Source organism: Camellia sinensis, chromosome 3 (assembly GCF_055761805.1).
Source record: "Camellia sinensis isolate YWXY chromosome 3, ASM5576180v1, whole genome shotgun sequence".
Classification (NCBI taxonomy): Eukaryota; Viridiplantae; Streptophyta; class Magnoliopsida; order Ericales; family Theaceae; genus Camellia; species Camellia sinensis.
The window spans coordinates 156,404,561-156,418,461 of NC_138963.1; the positions used below are offsets into that span (position 1 = coordinate 156,404,561).

The 13,901-nt window shown below is 32.8% G+C and overlaps 1 pseudogene; it reads left to right on the forward strand.

The window, feature by feature from the left end:
- The first annotated feature begins 463 nt into the window (after positions 1 to 463).
- Positions 464 to 13,169, forward strand: LOC145821955 (putative wall-associated receptor kinase-like 16 pseudogene; annotated as a pseudogene).
- The last annotated feature ends 732 nt before the right edge of the window (positions 13,170 to 13,901 follow it).

Consider the following 13,901-nt stretch of genomic DNA (forward strand, 5'->3'; position numbering starts at 1 on the left):
CTGTCCATCTCCACCCGATCTCTTCTGTTGATCAACCTGCTGATATCTGCACCAAAGCTCATTCTCCTGGTCGCTTCGTTGACCTTGTCTCCAAACTCAAGTTGGTTGATGTTTGTCCTCCTTGAGTTTGAGGGGGGATGTTAATATTATATGTAGATATTAGTTGTTGCTAGCCTAGCTTAATATTATAGTAGATATTATATGTAGCTATTAGTTGTTGCTATGTAGATATTAGTTGTTGCTAGCCTAGCTTAATATTATAATAGATATTATATGTAGTGATTAGTTGTTGCTAGTTGTTGCACAGATAGATGCTATAGATGCTTTCTTTTCTTTTCGGTGGCTTCATCATTTTGTCTTGTAAAACATCTCCTATATAATGGAGGTTCCATTTGGTTGCAATACACATCAAAAATATAGAGCTAATATTTGCTCTCTCAATCTCTCTCAATTTCTTATAATCATGATGCTAGTACTAGTACAACTAGTAGTGGTGGTGGTATTGTCATTAGGAGCAGCAACAATTGCAGCAGCAACAGAACAAGAGCTGAAAAATCTTGGCTGCACGAACCGTGGTGGGAATTTAGACATCTCATACCCATTCGACGTGGAAGCGAATTGTTCTCTGAATGATAATTGTTTCATTAATTGTAGTGATTCCCAGCCATATTTATGGGACACTGATGTCCATGTTACAAATACATCGCTTGAGGAGGGTGAGTTACGCATCATGAATTACATATCCCGTCATTGTTATGACCAGTCTGGTAACCTATTACCAAACGGCTTCGATAAAAACTGTTCTTTGGTAGCAACTGGATGTCGATCACAATGTAGCAGCATCAACAGCGTTCCTAATGATGGACCTTGCTCTGGAATAGGTTGCTGCCAGCTCTATATTTCTGCAAAAAGCTTCTCCAAACATGCGAATATAACGGACTTCAATCCCTGCAGCTATGCCTTTGTTGTTGAAGATGGTGCGTTTAATTTCTCCACAACTTACCTTTACGATTTTAAACCAGAAATGGTGCCGATTGTACTTGATTGGGGCCACCTGGGAATTATACGTGGTCTTGCCCCCAATAGATGCCACGGTGATGGCATAACAGACGGAACACGTTGCACTGCTGATCCAGTTTTTGTGCTTCAAATTGTGATTGGTATGTATATATATATGTCACTGGTAATGATAATGCCATACATGTCAAAAGTAAAATAAATAAATTACAACACCTAATTCACATAATTAATGAACTAGTGGTAAATCGTGCCATGCACGGGACTTTATAAATTAAAAATATATATATTATAATTATCTTGAAATAATTCAATATTTTGTTCTTGTGCTACACGTGAAATTTATAAGTTAATTTTTATATTTATAACTTTTTAAATTATTAGTTTAAAAAAATTAAAATATAAATATAAATCTATTTACTGCAATTTTGATAATTTGTATAAAAAAAATTAAACCTGATTAAATGAGGTATGACATACCTCTTTTTGTTATGAAAATATACAAATTTAATAGTTAAAATTAAGACAAATATACTATTTTATTATTAAATGTGAAGTGAAATGATATTTAACAATAATTGATATGGTGCTTATATTTTTAAGAAAAAATTAGTCTAAGGTCCCTCTCCCAATTTTAGTAATGAAAGATATCCATAATATTATTTTTTGATGTTTAAAATCTCTAAACCCACACCCATATATTAGATCAGAGAAATTTGAGTCCCTCTCCCCGATCTTCATTCTATCCAAACCAAACCCTCTCTCTTTATACACATTCATCTATCTCTCTGCTCATTTCTCTCCTCTCAGTATCGTACTGAACAGTAGTAGCAACGATGAAGAAGCCAACGAAGATCTGAGCTTCAAAATCGTCAAGAAAGCAATGCTACGAGCTTGTAGCTCCGGCCAACGGAACGACTCATAATCAATGGTTGATCATTCTTCATTGCCGTTGCAAGAAGATGAAGTTGTGACAAATTTGAAGAGCAAGAGTAAAAGTAAGAAGGAAAAGAAGAGCAAGAAGGTGAAAAAGCAAGAGAAACTGTGAGTACCTGAATTTAATTGCAAAATTGAATCTTTATATGTGTATCAAACTCAATCAAATACCTTTTTCCTTGTGTATATCATCTCTTTGGTTGCCTAGAAAGCAGAAAAAAACATAGGAAACTGAAATTTTGAGTTTTACGTACTCTGACTTGTGTTTTAATTTCTCTGATTTAGATTGAATTTTCTATGATTTTGATTAAATTTCTCTAGTTTGGACCAGAGAAATTCTCTGAGTTGGATTGAATTTTCACTAGCTTGAATTGAATGTTCTCTCGTTTAGTCCTGATAAATTCTATGATTTAGATTGAATTTTCTATGATTTTGATTGAATTTCTGTGGTTTGGACCAAAGATATTCTCTGATTTGCATTGAATTTTTTCTGGTTTGGACTAGAGAAATTCTCTGAATTGAATTTTTTCTAGATCAATTTGAGAAACCTTAGATATTATGGAAATATTGAGTGTCCTTTATACTATAAAATTTTAATATCAGGACCTTAAAAAAAAATTCCTTATTATTAAGCCAATAATTTAAGTTACATTTCTTTTTATTTCAATTTCATAACTAAAAATACAATATGAATGTAATACGCACACAAATTTCTAATTTTTAAGAATATGAAGGTTGCAAAGTATTTCTAACATTTCACCATTTTTTTAAAAAAAATTTATGTAATTCGATTTTAAATTTGAATAAAAAATTTGATTTGATATAAATTACTTTAACGTTTTTATTAAATTTTTATCAATTTTTAAAATAACTTTCATTCTTATCCAATTTTTTTTTTTTTTTTCTGTTCTTCAGTTTTGATGAAAAAAAATAATTTTCAATGCTTCATCTTTTTAAAATTTGTATCAAATTATAATTTGATAAAAAAAAATGTTAAGGGTTGGAGATTCTCTTAATTGGAATTATATTGAAATAGCATCTTGAAATAGTGAAAGTTTGAATATGTAGTTAGTTGAAATGTATAATTTAATTAATTCTCTTCTTAGATTTGTATAAAAACTGACATTTATGACCACATCATTATAGGTTGGATTATGGAAAAACTTTGGAGGTATCAAACATTTTTTATTTGTAAATATCCTATCTATTGAAAAAAAAAAAAAAAGTAAAATGAAAAGAAAAAAAAAGAAAAAAGAAATGTGTAGTTTTTGGATATATGTTTATCAATTTTTTTTTTATTTTTTATTTTTTTGTGGACATAGACAACTGATATTTCAATTTAAAAAATTAAAAAGTACAAAAAAATTGATTAGATTTTTTGGGGATAAAAGAAGCCATGTAACTCCGCTATATACTATTTAAGATGGACTATTTTAATCACATTAAAAAAATATAAATTATATTTAGAGATTATTCCTATATATTATGCTATTAAATACAACTATAGTGGTAACAAATTAACTATAATATATATGATAAGTTGTACTAAGCTTTCATTTTCAATTAATTGAATTACAATTAACAAACAAACAAATAGCAGTAACGGTACAATGTGATAGAAAGAGGATAAAAATAAAGAACATAATGATATTTAAAAGTTCCAAATTTTCATAGTTATACAAAAATCTAATGTTATAGTAAAAATCTTGAATTCCCAATAAATTTTCACATTTTTTATAAAATAAAAAAATAAAAAATTCGATACCTATTTTTTTTAATGTAATTTTGTGGTCTTCATTGAAGAAAACAAAATCCAATCAAAATTGTTAGCATAGAACATGCATAGATATTTCGGTTGCAACCATCATCAATAATTCTTCTCCACCAGACAAATTTGTAAATAAACACAAAAACCTCACTAAAACTAAAACTAACAATAAAGAAAAAGAATCACACAAGGAAAAAATTAAAACTAAAAAATAAATAAATTTATGGAGTGGCAGGATGTTACCTCTAACACCTTAGACCTTGCTCAGCCCAATTCATCAACTCCTCTGGCAGTACCCGCGAAGTCTAGGAGTTGGAATGACTAATCAAATTATTCTTTCAATAAGACTTTAAAATTGATTAATTTATCCCATCAAGTGATTTAAACTCTTGATAGATATACATCAAAAAATTAGATAGTTACATTACTAAATCATAATTCAAATTTAGATATTATCATATCTTTTGATATTCATATCTAAATTCTTATCTTCTTTATTTTTGTGTTGTTTCTATTTGTTTTTCTTTTTTAAATTTATTTAAGATAGAGTTATGAGTTTCTATTTTTTTTTTATTTAATTTATTTGTGATTTTTATTTGTTTTTAATTATTATTATTTAGGTAAATTATGATATGACTTATATAAATGATAGACATGTGAGTTTTATTGATTTAAAGTATGATAGTGAGAGATATTTTCAAATTAGATTTGTTTAGATAGACTTTAAAGATTTCTAAAATTTAAAATAAGATATTGAGAGGCAAAAGAAAGATTTTAACTAAATAAATAGAAATCAAATTTATTAACTTTATCTGTTTGTATATCTGATTTTTAATTATTTATTTATTTTTTTTGGTTATGTTATAATATAATATACAAGATATAATAAGATAGGGGAATTTTTTTTCAAGGCCCGTAATATTAATATTTTCTAAGATAAATAACATACAAAATTTTCAAAGTCGTTAAGGTCCCTCAACATTTTCATAGAGAAAATTTGGCTCAGAGAAATTTCACCTGACTTAGAGAAATTTCGGCCCCGACATAGAGAAATTTCTCTTATTTCACAGAGAAATTTTGAAATTAGATTTGTTATAGACTTCTAAGATTTTTAAAATTTAAAGCTGGATATTGAGAGGCAAATGAAAGATTTTAACTAAATAAATAGAAATCAAATTTATTAATTTTATCTGTTTGTTGTATATCTGATTTTTTTTTTCTTTTTGTTTGTCATATTATAATATATTATATAAGATGGGAGAAATTTTTTTAAGGTCCCTGATTTTAAGATTTTATAAAATAAATGACATACAATATTTTCATAGTAGTTAAGGTCCCTAAACATTTTCACCAAAAAAAATAAAAATTCGACTTAAGGAAATTTCGCCTGACTCGGAGAAATTTTGCCCAACTGAAAGAAATTTCGGCTCTGACATAGAGAAATTTCAATGATTTCACAGAGAAATTTTGAAATTTCTCTGATATGATCATAGACAAATTTCATCGAGGGATCTTAGCTAATAAAAAAAATATCTTGGACCTCTCCTACTACACAAAGTTGCAGAGGGATATTTTATTAATTTTCCCAATAAGATATAGATAAATACTCACAATTCTTTTGAAAAATATTATCTAATTTTTTGGAGATAGAGAATGAAAGCATGTTTTAATACTTTCTTTTGGAAATTGGTAAAAGAGATATGATGGAGATATTATGAAATATTTTTGTTTTTTTTTTTTCATTTGAAATCCATAAATTAAGAGATAATTATTATTTCTAAAATAATTAAATAAATAAATCAGCCAATAGCTTTTTATAATCTATGTTGTAAATTAAAAAATCAATAATTTTAAAATAAGAGTTTGGAACTCTTAGGAGATTTCTCACTAAAAACCCCGTCTTACTTATATAATATATAGATTTGGAAGAATTTACGTATGACCTACCTCCCCAATTGGACTCACATCCTTTCATACTCAAGTAACTTAAAAGAATATTTATAGTTTTTAATAGAGTAATGTTATATAAATTAATAATTTTTACAAATTTATCTTAACTGACTCAAATGATACATATCATATTATTTCAAGGGTGTGGCTTGTATCTAGTCTGTAATTGGATTGGATGATTGTTATGACTCAAACCCGCCCCTATAGGTTTAGTGCCATAATCGGCCAGTAATCCTGGGATCACCAAAGGCCTCTAAACAAATTAGACAAAATACAGGGGCTAGCGAAAGTAAATATAATTACACAATGTCCATAGAGCTGTGTAGACATACATAGATCAGGAAATTTAAAACTTATATTTATAAACATATGTGACGTCATCAGAGTGTCAGCCTTACATCACCATAGATGCAGATAAATCCAAAGAAACTGTCCAAACAAACAAAAGAAAATAACTTAAACTTGCATCATGTTCACAAAACTTGGTCACAAAACATTTCGGAATCTCCTCGGGAGACACACCAATTGGCTGACTTAAACAGATCTCTAGGCAAACCTCATTGGGCCTGGTCCCTCTTCTGATCACCTAAATACATAAATAATACGGTGAGCTGGAGCCCAATGAATAATAACAGGGTAAAGGCTTTAATGAATGATGTCCATAGCAGATTCAGAAATCAGAATTCAAATCAGAAACAAATTCACATTCATATTCGTATTCAGAGTTCACATATTCCATATGATCATACGTGGTACATCTATTAGCACTAACAAATCCGATGACCCATAAAGAGACGGCCATATAGGCATTTTAATGACTCATGTGCACAGAGACGTTTCCGATGACTTGTAAAGGGACGGCCATAAAGGCATTCCGATGACCCAAAAAGGGACGGTCATAAAGGCATTCCGATGACCCATAAAGGGACGCATATCATATGATGCTAAGGATGCTACAAATATATTTAAAAAATTTAGACAATCATTCATTCATACAAAGCATAGCATTTTAGAAAAACTGATCATTTCATATCATCAAAAAATAATTAAAGTCAAACATAACTTTACAGAGTTATTACTCACAGATGGCTCTAATAGCATATCAGATGCATCAAACAAACCAAACGGCTAATGCGCGTGACCTACACAAACACATAGCAGATACACATTGAAACACATATCTGGAAAACACTTAAACTCATTTCTTTTCTATCTCGGTGTGTTTATACTCCTTATCCTCATTATTATGTCTCAATTAAGGCTTATGAATGCCTAGGATATAATGAGGATATCAAAATATGTGTTGTAACACTTATTTAAATTTCTGAAAACAGAATCTTCGCTCGAGCGCAAGTTTGGTCACTCGAGTAGACTACAAAATTCTATAAAACTTCTGGGAGCTCTCATTTTATGCTCAAGCGCAATTCTGGTTGCTTAAGCCAAGGTTCAAAAACAGGCACGGTCCCTCGAGCGCAGGTTCCCTCGCTCGAGCAGATGCTCATATCTACAAAAGTACTGGGAGCATGAATTTTATGGTCGAGTCAAATTTTGGTCGCTCAAGCGAAAATGTGAAACAAAGAGTGGTCGCTCGAGCACAGGTTCTATCGCTCGAGCGATAATACAAAATTTTGAAATTTCCAGATTGATGTTCAAGATGTAAAACTCAATGTCAAAGCTTTAAAACACATCATTTGGGCTCAAAACTTGAGAAAACATGTCTAAACTTGTAAAACATCAAGAATTAAGGATCATTTCGCAAAATCAAGGCCCAAAAGTAAATCAATTGTCCAAAATTCAACTTAAAACTTTCAAAGCATAACATGCATGACTTGTCATGAACTCAAACCTTCCAAAACATGATCAAATGAGGTAAGATGATGAGAAACTTGATAAATTCTTAAAACAAAGCCAAGATAGACACATGCATGTGAGATTTGTTTGAAATTCAAACTAAAAATGTGAGGAAAAAGCATGCATGCATGATATGATCTTCCTTCCTATTTCATAAGCTCAATTCTTGTATTACTCAGCTTAATTCCCTAGAGTTCATGTCCTTGATAACATAATTATATAATCTAAGGGTTGAATTCTTACCTAGGCTTTCCAAAGTGAGCTCTAAAGGCTTAATCCTTGAGTTTCTAAGTCCAAACCCTTGAATTCCCTAGAATTCTTCTTTTCTTCCTTGAATTCAACCCTTTCTAGGCTTCTCTCTCTCTCTCTCTCTCTCTCTCTCTCTCTCTCTCTCTCTCTCTCACGTTTTGAGTTCAAGAAGATAATGAAATGCTAGTGCCTAACATAATCTAGAGTCAATTGTGCCTTATATAGGCTTAATTAGGTTACATTAATAAGTTTGAGTTAAGAATAATTAGTTAGCATTATTTTATTCTAATTAATTGGTTTTGAATCGAATTTCAATCAAACCTATCATAAAATTCTAAAAATTCCAAATAACACATAAACCAAATCAATTTGGTGATCAGATGCTGATAAGACCTTCAATTCGCATAATGACACAGAAACACAGACAGATCTGCCTACGTCAAACAGATATAAACACATATAACACAATGCATATGCAATGCCCCCAAAATAATACAATGATTTCAACCCATAAGTGGAAAGATAATTGAAATAATATACTTTCATTCATCAGAGTCCATATAAAAAAGATAACACATGCGATATATATTCACAAACTATTCATCTTGAATCTACAACATGTGTTGCAATGATAAAAGAACTGAAAACTAAATAGATAATCATATGTCCTATAGGCTTACATCTTTCCAAGTCATTGCTTGGTTACAACAAAAGTGAGCCTAGCTCAATACAATTAAAGCCCTTGGCTACACAAAAAGAATACAACAAAAGAAAGAAGCTCTTGCTCCCAAATGTCCCTCCAAGCTATTGCCTTGGTAGAGGTATATCACCAACACTTGAAAATGGTTTTCCCTAAATAGGGTGAACCAAAACCCAGTAAGAACAATCTAACACAATCTATGAGATTTAACGAAGATATAAGCACAAGATGCATTTACAATGCCAATAGTAAAACATTCATATTCTGTATAGTCATAAAGTACCAAAGTTCATATCTCAATCCTTTTTCTTTCTCATCAGTTTAAGGTAAATCACTTCATCTTAATTTATGAGCCAATTTCATTATCTTTCAAACAACCTATCTGAGACTATAACTCAGTGGTTCCCAAATTAACACAATCATCACACAAGCACTTCAATTTGCCATTTTACAAAAATTTCGTCCATGGGATCGACACCCATGTATACGCGAGGTTTTGGGACTTTTCACCCAGGACACACAGGCCACCTTAGTTCAATGGAGTTCATCCTCTATCTCCTCCCAAACAATTGATTACATCCTCTTTCTCCTCCCAAACAATCATACATATACAATTTATTTAAAACTTAGTCATATTCAATGGCAATCAACAAAAGATTAGTTTTAATTTACCTAATCCTCATCAATTTCTACAACAAGCATATATATCCTCCACCGATAGCCCAATACAAATATTTCTAAACAAACATTCAATCTCATGACAGATAATTTATTCAAATTTCCATGGGTATGAGGTGAAATATATTTCGAACTCCACCATTTATATCAATATTCATCCAATTTCATCTTTACAACACCAATTCCATTTATTTATACAAAATAAATATTTAAACCATTTTAGGGCGAACTCCCTTTTTTCCCAATATCAACCCAAAGGCCAAAATCAACTATTGTAACCCAATATAACCTCATTTTCAAACCCCATGACTATTTATATTACCTTCACTAGAAACCCCTCTTTTGATTTTTCATCTCAAACCCTAGGTTTGTCCAAAATACTCCCAAAATCCACCATTATTGCACAACAACCAATAACTAAGTTAAAAATCATAAGAAGGTGTAGAAAATCTCTATCTCAAGCTCAGAAGACCAAAACAACAAGAGAGAAACTTCAAAGATGTCGAAACCAACTTCTACTCTAATCAAAATGGAGCTCTTAAGACGCTTTACCTTTTTCTTAAAGGCACTGGGGTGAAGATCCCAATGGATCTAGGTACAAATGTAGAGAGAAGGTGAGTTTTAGAGAGAGAGTCTCAAGATCTAGGTTTTTGGAAAGTTTCAGAGAGAGAGAGAGGGATGAAAAAGTGAACTAAAAAGTCGTCTTCACGGACTGATGTACACGCAGTCCGCTCGAGCGTAAAAAGTGAAGCTCGAGCACAAAATACACATTTTCAGAAGTTTTGCAGACGAAGGTCATCGCTCGAGCTCAAGATTGGCCGCTCGAGCATCCACCTGCTGGAGCGTAAGAAATGCTGCTCGAGCATAGAATACACTCCTCCAGTATTTTGTAGGTCTGCAAAAATACTGAGAGTTTGCAAAGCCCACCTGAGCGCAAGAAGTGCCGCTTGAGCGGAGGGGCAAAAATCTGGACAACAAAGGTTCGAAAATCAAACAACCAACCTAATCTAAACAAGGCCAATACAATCCAACAACCAAATTTAAGGAAGAATAAGGGGGAAAAGACATGAACAACCATACGAGGCTATGAAATCCGAGTCCAAAATATAAAATGGGTCGAGCCTAAACCAGAAACGCTATAAGCTCCCCCCTTAAGGAATTTTGTTCCTGAAATTTTGAATCAAGTTCAAAATCAGTATTAAACCATCCATACAATGTTAATATAAAAATTTTAGCACCATGACCCACTCTCCGGCCATCCATTTTCATCAACTCGATACACGAGTTCCAATATTGAAAGTACAATTTACAATTTTCCCAAAACATTTACAATGTTTAAATCAAAATCCAAGTTTTCAAAATTTACACAGCATATATAATGCTTCCAAAAATGATACAACACACACGATATTCCATATTCTCAAAACATATACAATGCTTATATTGAATCGATGTTTCCAAACACCCCATGACATATACGATGTTCTTGTGTTTTAAAACATATACAATGTTTTTACATTTCATTAGCATAATCAAAATCTCAACATATATTCAAACACCAACAAATAAGTCTGGATATTTCTCTCGGACTTCCAATTCACATTCCCAAGTTGCTTCCTCAACTTCGTGATGTTTCCACAATACCTTAACCAAAGAGATTGTCTTGCCTCATAAAACTTGGTCCCGTGTATCCAAGACTCTCACCGGTCTCTCCTCAAACAAGGCATCCTCATCTTCCTCTAAGTCGATCCAATCCAATACGTGCAATGGATCCGGCTCATACTTCCAAAGCATGCTAATATAAAACACATCACGAACCCCGTAAAGCTATGGCGGTAATGCCAAACGGTAAGCTACCTCTCCGATCCACTCAAGGATCTCAAAAGGCCAAATAAATTGAGGGGACAACTTCCCACTCTTCCCAAATCTCATTAAACCCTACCTAGGTGATATCTTCGAAAAGACATGATCTCCCACCTTAAAAGACAAAGGTCTCCTCCTATGGTTGGCGTAACTTTTTTAGCGACTTTGAGGCGTAACTAAACTTTTACGGATAAGTGACACTTTCTCCGTCATTTCCCGAACCAACTCCGGCCCCAACAAAGGTACATCACCCACCTCAACCCAACACACCGAAGATCTACACGGTCGGCCATACAAGGCCTCAAACGGTGTCATGCCAATACTCGATTGGATGCTATTATTATAATAAAATTCCACTAAGGGAAAATGCCTCTCCCACGATCCCTTGAAGTCAATGACGCAACCTCGATCCTCAAGGATTTGAATAGTACACTCGGACTGCCTGTCAGTTTGAGGGTGGTACTCAGTGCCAAAGGTCAATTTAGTGCCCAAGGCACTCTACAAGCTCTGCCACAACTGAGCAGTGAAACGCAAATCTCTATCCGAAACAAGCATCACAGGGACCCCATGTGACCTCACTATGTCCCTAATGTACAGGTCGGCAAGATAATCTACCGAATCACCCACGCGCATAGGTAAAAAGTGCGCAGACTTGGTTAACTAGTCAACTACTACCCAAATGGCATCACTACTCCGTTGAGTCCTCGGAAGGCCCAAAACAAAATCCATCGTGGCATGCTCCCACTTCCACTTGGCTATAGGCAAAGGTTGTAACAAACCCACTGACCCCTGATTCTCGACCTTCACTTGTTGACAAGTAAGGCATTTTGACACAAACACGGCTACATCCTTGTTCATACCTCTCCACCAAAATTCTTGCAATCCTTCATATTGATTCTTTTAAACCAAAATATTTTCCAGATACAGTCTTTGTTATAAAAAAAATGCATAATTTGAAATGCAGGTTTCGCCATTGGTGGAACGATTGTTTTGGCGAGTAGCTTTTGGTAGTACTGGATTTTTAGGAAAAGAAAGCTCATCAAGCTTAGAGAACAATTCTTTAGGCAGAATGGTGGATTGATGTTACGACAATAACTCTCTAGACAAGACAAAATGACACAGGAATTGATTAAAATCTTCACTTCAAAAGAGCTCAAGTAGGCTACCAACAACTATGATGAGAGTAGAATTGCTGGCCAAGGAGGTTTTGGAATAGTTTACAAGGGAATTCTACCAGAAAACAAGATAGTGGCTATCAAGAAATCCCAAATGGTGGATGAAAGTCAAATAGAGCAATTCATCAATGAGTTGGTCGTGCTTTCACAGATCAATCACAGGAATGTGGTCAAACTCTTAGGTTGTTGTTTGGAAACTCAAGTCCCTTTACTTGCCTATGAATTCATCACCAATGGCACTCTCTTTGAGCATATACATAATCAAGGCAAGGCATCTAATATATCATGATAAAATCGTTTGCAAATAGCCGTAGAAACTGCTGGAGTACTGTCATATTTGCACTCTGCAGCGTTGATTTCTATCATCCATAGAGATGTTAAGTCTACAAATATACTCTTAGATGATAATTACACTGCAAAAGTGTCGGACATTGGAGCATCAAGGTTGGTTCCACTCGACCAAAATCAATTAGCCACAGTGGTGAAAGGAACTCTTGGATGCTTAGACCCTGAATACATGCTCACAAGCTAGCTAACTGAGAAAAGTGATGTTTATAGCTTTGGAGTAGTCCTTGTAGAGTTAATCACTGGAAAGAAGGCATTGTCATTCAACAGGCCAGAAGATGAGATAAATCTGGCTATGTATTTTATTACTTGTATGAACGATGATTGCTTGAACCAAATTATTGATGAACACATGGTAATTGAAGGAAACACTGAGGAGCTCAAAGAAGTTGCTAATCGTGCAAAGAGATGCTTGACAGTAAAAGGCGAGGAAAGGCCTTATATGAAGGAAGTAGTGATGGAACTGAAGGGGTTGATCTGGAAAAAGATATCTAAAAATAGTTTGAATTATGCAGAGACTGAGAACATGCTTGGTGAGGCATCAATTGGATATGCAGTTGGAGTTTATATAAGCAACACAACAACAACTGGGGTTGATAGCATGGTGGAAGATATGCTATTGCATAGTGGGAGGTGATTTGATTGTTTTGTGTTTGTCCGTGATGGCAACAACTTCATTGATGATTGTTACACTTGCATATAAGTGATGAATTCTTTTAAATTTCTTGTACTTTCTTATGTAATTGTTTGTTAGTGACTCACTCACTTTTCATTAATCTTGTCCGTTCATATCATTTTGTGTCATATTTTGAGTTTTATATTTCTAGACTTATCAGAATAAATGAAATAAATAAAATTTTACAGAATTTGTTAGTGGGATTCACTTATGAAATTATTGTCCATCCATATGAATTCAATGTCATGTTGTGATATCAATTTATGTGTTTCTAAAAAATAATTATTGAGATACTTCATAATATACGAGGAGAATTTCATATATAAATGGCAAATGGGAAAAGTAATTATAAATTCATATAATGCAGGTGAAAATTGTATCTCTCACTTGCACTGGGTACTGTGCCTGTAGGTAAGAGCAGTAGTACATGTGAATGAGAGGCAAAAATAAGAAATTTACAATGAAACATTCACCAAGAATATATATATAATAATAATAATAATAATAATAATAATAATAATAATAATAATAATAATAAAATATCTATATAATAAGATAGGAAGGTTTTTGAATTTTCTCTAACGTAGCAAATTTGTCCTACGTGACATTTGCTATCAATGGTTGAGAAATATGGTGGAAGATTTAATAGTTCAGATTTGCTTCACCTAGACAAATTTTCGCCCACTATTCCTC